Source organism: Dermacentor silvarum, chromosome 1 (assembly GCF_013339745.2).
Source record: "Dermacentor silvarum isolate Dsil-2018 chromosome 1, BIME_Dsil_1.4, whole genome shotgun sequence".
Classification (NCBI taxonomy): domain Eukaryota; kingdom Metazoa; phylum Arthropoda; class Arachnida; order Ixodida; family Ixodidae; genus Dermacentor; species Dermacentor silvarum.
The window spans coordinates 367,816,799-367,824,902 of record NC_051154.1 but is presented as its reverse complement, the minus strand read 5'-3'; the positions used below and the strand labels follow the sequence as shown (position 1 = coordinate 367,824,902).

The following is an 8,104-nucleotide window of genomic DNA, read 5'->3' as shown; positions in this document are numbered from 1 at the left end:
CTCGTCCCAAGCGAAAACTTGGTCATTAATGTAAAGCTTGTCTAATGACAAACAAACCCTGTCATGGTTTTCTCGATTTTCCTTGGTGCTATTCCACAGCATTTTCCTTATTTCTCGAGTTCTTTTACAGAAGTCTTCCCCAATAGACAAACCTGTGTTTTTTAGCTTGCGCCCCTTTCCTAGTATTATAGATTTCTGTCTAGAATCCAGAAGCCTCAAGATCACTGGTCTCGTTTTGTTGTGCGCTGGTTTACCGAGGCGATGAATTTGCTCTATGGCAATGGGCTGCAAGCCAAGCGTGTCCTGGATAATGGTCTTATTTACAGTTTGTTCTAGCTTTTCACTGTTTTCACCTTCTGTTTCCGTCAGACCGTATACTATTAGGTTTGACCGTCTACTCTGGTTTTCCAAGTCGTCCATTCGTTTTTCCATTTTCCTTGCACTCTCATGTATGTCTTGTATTTGTTTTACGCATTAGGTTATCGTCGACTCCCGGCATGACAGGGCATCTAGTTTTTTTTATCCATATTAGCAAGCCGTCCTTCCTTAATTTCCTTGATATAGGCAGCAACTTCCTTCAAGTGCTTTGCAATTTGCGCTAGATCAGGGCCTGGGTTGCTCTCAATGTCTCCCGCTAGCAAAAGCAGCTCTTTTAACCATATCATGTTCACAAGCATGTAACAAAGCGGCGGGCACGGCAACACCAGCAAGAACGGATTACTAGAACGGATACAGTAGTCGTGTTGTCTTACCTGCACGATGAAAGCAAACGGATTAGTGACCGTCATCCCGTCGGTGCCACCGTGCCCAGTGGACGCGTTGCGTAGAGGCAAGCTACTTATCCCTATTGCAAAAAACCAGCGCCTTCCAGTGCCTTCCAGTGTGAAACCAGCGCGTTTTTTGACACTGGGTGGCACTGGGGACGCTGGCGCACGCTGGGAGTCACTGCGACCACAGAGAAAGGAATTCAACAAGAGGGGACACTCCCATAGGGCCCAGCGGCCGAATTGACTGCAGCGTGCCAAGCGGTCGGTGTCAATCACTTACATCACTTCCGGTTTCGGTTTTGGGCGCGCGTATGTTGAACGGAAGCTAGCACGCCGGCTGCGCCCCCCCCCCTCCTTTTTTTTGCTCTTCGTGCAGAATCGGTTTATTATTTAGTAAAAATGATTGCGAACAATCTCGTAAAGTCCCATCAAATCTGTGCCACGTGCAATTTCACAAAGTAGACGCAAGACCTTTTATGCAATGAGGAAATATTTATTTTGCGCTATATAAAAGCTCGTTCCGCGCTTTTTGTGCGTTCATACAACGTTGTGACACCAGCGGGTAAGGCAGTAGTTCCGGTATGAAGCTCCACCGGACGGCACCAGCTGAAAAAAAGTAAATTACAAGCATGTTACATTTGCAAGCACGTAACAGCATGTTACAAGCATGAGTCATTTTGGTATTTAAACATAGGAATACTGCGTGTAGAGGCGAAACGTGCGAAAGCGGTGAATGGGTGGCATTACAAACAAAAGCAATTCGCTTTTACATACATGGCATAGAAAATACCTGACTCATCCCAAACATATATGAAAACATCTGATTTCCAAGCGTTCCCCCATTTCCGGGCATTATTTCCTGCACTTTGGCAGCACAAATACACGAGCGACTTCGCGTTTCCAAAACTTGGCCTCGGGCGACTCGACGGTACGCTACATACATAGAGACGGACGCAACAGGCACTCAAGACAAATGCGTGGGTGCAATGACTTTTTTCAGTCCTTTAGAAGACGTGATTTCGAATTACAAGTTTCTGATATGTTCGTCGTTCGCGGGTTCTGCCGGCGCCAGCAGCGCACCCCATGTTATCACTCTTGGCAATCGCCCATCGCGTTTTCAACAGGCGTGAGTACCGAAAGAAGGTATATGTTGTTGCGGAGCCACAAAAAACGTCACAGACTTGTCCCTCTAAGATTCATTACACGCCAAACTAACTTTATCACCACGGCCGAGCTGCTTATCGCTAACTGCGTCACAGCGCGCTGTGCGGCCAGCGTGCCTCAAAAGTACCCCAGAAAGTAACGAAATTACTTTTTCAGTAATGTCTGACATCAGAGAAAGCGGCACGAACTTCTCCTAGCAAGATGCACTAGATTACACACCACGGCGGAGTTCTCGCTAACTGCGACACGGCGCCCTGTGCGGCCAGTGTGGCTCAAAAACCGAAATAAGTTACAATAGTCCCATAGGAAGTGTCGGAAACATGTCTCAGCACGATTCATTAACTCAAATTAACTGCGCCAGGATGGCCGAGCTGTTTTTCGCTAACTGCGTCTGAAGTCTTGTTCCCGTGCCGTAAGCCTAATTGCGTCGTAGACTGTGAAACAAGATTTCTCACCTTGCCGTAGTCCAATAGTGCAGTGGTGTCTTGTTCCAGTGCAGAAGGAACGCAAGAATACGCCGAGAGCCCAATAAACCAGGTTACATTTAAAAAAGAAAAAAAGGAGACAGACGGGTCGCCGCGCGCGAGCGCTCAAACGCGCGCGCAGCCATCCTCGCTGGCTTCGGGAGTGTGTCTGGCGGATGACGCATGCATCTGGCGCGTCATTGACCTGTGGCTAGGTAAGGCAAGGAAAATAAGTCGCAAAGCCTAAGTTCATTTATACGCAAAACGTTTTAGTTTTCGCGGCAAAGAATTAAAAAAAATCAATGCCTGTTAACTTAAGTTCACTTTCTTTTTTTTCGATGCTCGCGGCAGCTAACGTGCGGTGTCAAAAGTATAGCATGACGTATGGTGACGTGTTTCCTGTTGCCAGTTTTTGCTGAGTGTCCCCTCTTGTTGAATTTCTTTCTCTATGCTGCGACACTGGTGGGATCGCTGGAGAAGTGCGGAGTCACACTCGACGAGACGCTGGTTTCACTGCTATGGCGCTGGGGCGCACTGGTGTGCGCTGTGCACGCGCTGGTTGGCGCTGGAGTTCACTGGCTCGTACTGGAGACTGCGCTGGTTTCGTTTGTGCCGCACTGCCGGAGTATAGGCGCTGTTGAATATTAAATGCTTGATACAATTTTATGGGCATCTCCTGTCCAAAAAAACAGACTCCTGTCCTAAATAGCGCTATAAGTTGGGATCATAAATGTATGTTTCGTGTCGGCGGTGTTGCAGCTTAGAATAAAAGTGCGTGAGCTAGCCCCTGCATATGCGACACTTCAGATCACTTTAGCTTTGTACATTTCCCTTTTGACTGTGCGGATAGCTGTATTCGTGAACTAAATTACGCAAACGCAGATAACGCCTAGTTTTCTAGTAGTTTGTACGCCATCGATGACTGCGAGTTGTCGCAGTGTTGTACAGTCGACATGAAACCGAGCAGCCGTTCAGACGCCTTCAAACGGACCTCAGAAAGCCTGCCGCTGATTGATATTATCACACCGACAACAAAGCTGCGGTGATTCGTGCGCTTCCACTTTCCCTGCTGTACTAAAAATAACAGTTAAACGGTTCTGAAGCTTAAATACAAACATTTTCGCATTCGCCAGGTACCCACACCGAGATCGTTCGCTTCAACCGAAGGTTAAGCCTACCGTACCCGCTGAGTTCATCTACACTCTATCGGCCCGTCTGGGCTGAGGAATCAACAAGTCTAACGAGGATAAATCACTGTAGTTCATCTTTCCCATCGTTGTTTTTAAACAAACCATTCTTTCGTGTGTACAGTGTCAGCACAACAAGCGATGAGCGCCGATATGACGTGTTATAAACATACCTATATGTGCTGTCGCCGAAGGCTGTCAGCCGCATTAACCGACCGCTTCTCTTACGGAGACAATGCTTTTCAATCGACACGTATGTGTCGATTGAAAAGCATTGTCGAGCTATGAAAATGTTGCATTACCTTTGCGCGAAGAATAAGAGACGGCTGTCAAAATCGGCAGGAACGGCCCGTACAACATTCCGGGTCGGCGGTTCATTTAAGGCTTTTTTTCGTAGTTATTATACCTATCGCAAAAGGAAATCAGTGTTGCAGCACTTCCAGGCATGCTATGCAATATGGACAACAACGTTTTCGTTCTGATAGAGGCGTAAGTTTTAATTGAAGGCGATATCTCATCTACCATGTCTGTGCGAGACGTTTGTGCAAAGCTACAACTGTGTCTGCGCGTTGACATGGCAAAATATGACTAGGTACACGTATCGGCATGGCGTAGTGGTAAGATACTGGGATTAGGATCTGTAGGCCGGAGGTTCGAATCCTCGTGGATGCCTTTTTTTCTTTTTATTGCATTACAACGTTCACTGTTTCTTTCTCTATTCGAAAAAATATACAAGGTAGCCAGGCACCCCGTATTTCTCGCTCTAGAGCTGCATTCCGCACCAGTACCCCGCGCCCAGCACCTCCCAGTATTCCGCGCCTTGCCAGTGTCCCAGCATCCAGCGCGCGACACTGGGCCCATAATAAGGCATGGCACTGGATACTGGGTTTTGCAATCGGGAGATAGGCTCGCTGCGAATCGGCGCTGGCTGCTGGGGACGTTGTTCGTCGCACGTAGGCCTTGTCGCGGATGGGGGCAAACAGTTCCAAGGTGCTGAACACGTCATCATCGCCCCGTGAAACGTGACGAAGCTTGTGTCGCTTGCTTCCCTGGACGATGCCGCCGGTAGCATGCGTATGCCACCCACGGATACGAGAAGACCGATGGAGAGCTGCACGATGAAAGCAAACGGATTATAGACCGTCATCCCGTCTGTGCCACCGTGCCCATATAAAAGCTCTTTCCGCGCTTTTTGTACGTTCCTCCAACGTTGTGGCCCCAGGTAGGCAGTAGTTCCCGTATAAAGCTCCACCGGACAGCATCAGCTACAAAAAAATAAAAAAATTGTCGCAGTTTCACCCGAAAGGCGAAGCATCAATTGTGATAGCAAATTAGTAGAGAGCTATACGGAGTAAGGATAGTAGTTTTATCAGCTGTATAAACTTGGACACGCAGCAGCACCAGCAACGCGCAGAACTGTTGTCGACGCCGTCGGCGTTTTGCCCGCGTTCGTACCGAACGCGCGCGGCGTTGGTGACTGTTTCCGGTGCCTCTGGGGGCGGCTCGGAGGCTTTCGACGAGATCAGAATGGGACACTCGTCGAGCTGCGTCGGAAATCTTACCCACCTTCTCGCATCGCAACGTTTCTATATAAATACGCATTTGGTGCCGCAGCTAATCGTCATCTTCCCTCCCTCCCGTCCCCCCACGGCCTTTCGCGCGACGGAAAAAATCGCGTTTGCTCTCTATATATGGCGATTGTAAAGGAGGAAAGGCCTAATTCTGCAGCCCTTCAGGGAGCACGGCGCAGAACGCGCGTTTGGTCTCCGACGTGTGTTCGCTCCTCGTGAAAGCGCGCGTCCCTCGCGCCCTTTCGCTGGCACATACAGCTTCCGGAGCGCAGCGACGATTTCATCCCCGTTTACATCATACGGAACCTCACGGCGATGGCGACGCCGATGGCAGAAATCCGCTTTGGAGTGTCCAATAAAAGTAAATTACAAGCATGTCACATTTACAAGCATGTAACAGCATGTGTCATTTGGTATTTAGATATAGGAATACTGCGTGTAGAGGCAAAACGTGCGAAAGTGGTGAATGGGCGGCATTATATACAAACAAAAGCAATTCGCTTTTACATACATGGCTTAGAAAATACCCGACTCATCCCAAACAATACCATAAAATATGAAAATATCTGATTTCCAAGCATGCCTCCATTTCCGAGCATTATTTCCTGCACTTTAGCAGCACAAATACACGGGTGACTTCCCGTTTCAAAAACTTGGCCTCCGGCGACGCTACGGTACGCTACATACACAGACACGGACGCAACAGTGGCTCCCAGCCGCACCATGCTAGACGTTTGCAGAATGCCTTCTACTCGCACTCAAGACAAATGCGTGGGTGCAAAGCCTGTTTTCAGTCCTTTAGAAGACGGAATTTTCGAATTGCAAGTGTCTGACATGTTCCTCGGCGTTATCTTTTACGCGTTCTGCCGGTGCCAGCAACACACTCTCATGTTATCGCTCTTGGCAATCGCCCATCGCGTTTTCGACAGGCGTGAGTACCGAAAGAAAGTATATGTTGTTGCGGGGCCACAAAAAAGTCACAAACTTGTCCCTCTAGGATTCATTACACGCCAAACTAACTTTGTCACCACGGCAGAGCTGCTTATCGTCAACTGCGTCACAGCGCGCTGCGCGGCCAGTGTGCCTCAACAGAACCGAAATAAGTTACAATAATTCCCTAGGAAGCGTCGGAAACATGTCCCAGCACGATTCATTAACTCAAATTAACTGCGCCAGGACGGCCGAGCTGTTTTTCGCTAACTGCGTCTTAAGTCTCGGTCTCGTGCCGTAAGCCTAATTGCCTCGTTGACTAGAATGAAGATTTCTCACCTTGCCGTAGTCCAATAGTGCAGTGGTGTCTTGTCCCAGTGCAGAAGGAACGCAAGAGTACGCCGGGAGCCCAAGAAACCAGGATACATAAAAAAAAGGAGACGGACGGGTCGGCGTATTTCCAATTGCTAGTAGGTACAGCGTTTGACCGCTGGCGCCACGCTGCGCCGCTCGCGCGTACCATGTTTCTAGCCTCCGCCGTTGGAAAGGAGGAGGCGTTGACGGAGAAAACGCTGGGCTGGTGGTGACTAGCCTGCTGTTGGGATCGGTGGTATTATAAACGCATCACTGTTTTGATGATCCAAATATAATCTCACTATCAGGGAGGGAGCAGTCTACCTGACTGGAGCAGTATTTTTTTAATTGGGGTGTTGCTACGTTGCGCTCCGCAACACCCCAACGACCGCTGCTTCGCGTCGGCGCCCGGTACCACGGCTGCCGCCGTGGCACCGGGGTTCAAACGACCACCATAGAGAAAGAAATTCAACAAGAGGGGACACTCGGCAAAAACCGGCAACAGGAAACACGTCACCATACGTCACGCTATACTTTTGACACCGAACGTTAGCTGACGCGAGCATCGAAAAAAAAGGAAGTGAACTTAAGTTAACAGGCATTGATTTATTTTTTTAATTCTTTGCCGCGAAAACTAAAACGTTTCGCGTATAAATGAACTTAAGATTTGCGACTTATTTTCCTTGCCTTACCTAGCCACAGGTCAATGACGCGCCAGATACATGCGTCATCCGCCAGACAGAAAAGTCTGGCGAAGCCAGCGAGGGTGGCTGCGCGCGCGTTTGAGCGCTCGCGCGCGGCGACCCGTCTGTCTCCTTTTTTTTCTTTTTTTAAATGTAACCTCGTTTATTGGGCTCTCGGCGTATTCATGCGTTCCATTTGCACTGGGACCAGACACCACTGCACTATTGGACTACGGCAAGGTGAGAAATCTTGTTTCACAGTCTACGACACAATTAGGCTTACGGCACGGGACCGAGACTTAAGACGCAGTTAGCGAAAAACAGCTCGGCCATCCTGGCGCAGTTAATTTGAGTTAATGAATCGTGCTGAGACATGTTTCCGACACTTCCTATGGGACTATTGTAACTTATTTCGGTTTTTGAGCCACACTGGCCGCACAGGGCGCCGTGTCGCAGTTAGCGAGAACTAACTCTGCCGTGGTGCGTAGTCTAGTGCATCTTGCTAGGAGAAGTTTGTGACGCTTTCTCTGACGCCAGACATTACTGAAAAGTAATTTCGTTACTTTCTGGGGTACGTTTGAGGCACGCTGGCCGCACAGCGCGCTGTGACGCAGTTAGCGATAAGTATCTCGGCCGTGGTGATAAAGTTAGTTTGGCGTGTAATGAATCTTAGAGGGACAAGTCTGTGACGTTTTTTGTGGCTCCGCAACAACATATACCTTCCTTCGGTACTCACGCCTGTTGAAAACGCGATGGGCGATTGCCAAGAGTGATAACATGCGGTGTGCTGCTGGCGCCGGCAGAACGCGCGAACGACGAACATATCAGAAACTTGCAATTCGAAAATTACGTCTTCTAAAGGACTGAAAAAAGGCATTGCACCCACGCATTTGTCTTGAGTGCCTGTTGCGTCCGTCTCTATGTATGTAGCGTACCGTCGCGTCGCCCGAGGCCAAGTTTTGGAAACGCGAAGTCGCTGGTGTA

At 49.0% G+C, this 8,104-nt stretch overlaps 1 long non-coding RNA gene across 2 annotated transcripts; it reads right to left on the bottom strand.

Annotated features, from left to right (window-relative positions):
• Positions 1 to 1,239: 1,239 nt before the first annotated feature.
• Positions 1,240 to 6,480, bottom strand: LOC125942409 (uncharacterized). Of its 2 annotated transcripts, none has more exons than XR_007465079.1 (2): positions 6,423 to 6,480; positions 1,240 to 1,373 (listed from the first exon to the last, which is right to left on the bottom strand). It is a non-coding gene; the product is annotated as an uncharacterized LOC125942409 (long non-coding RNA). The 2 variants fall into 2 exon arrangements; XR_007465078.1 differs by lacking the exon at positions 6,423 to 6,480 and adding an exon at positions 2,387 to 2,551.
• Positions 6,481 to 8,104: the final 1,624 nt, after the last annotated feature.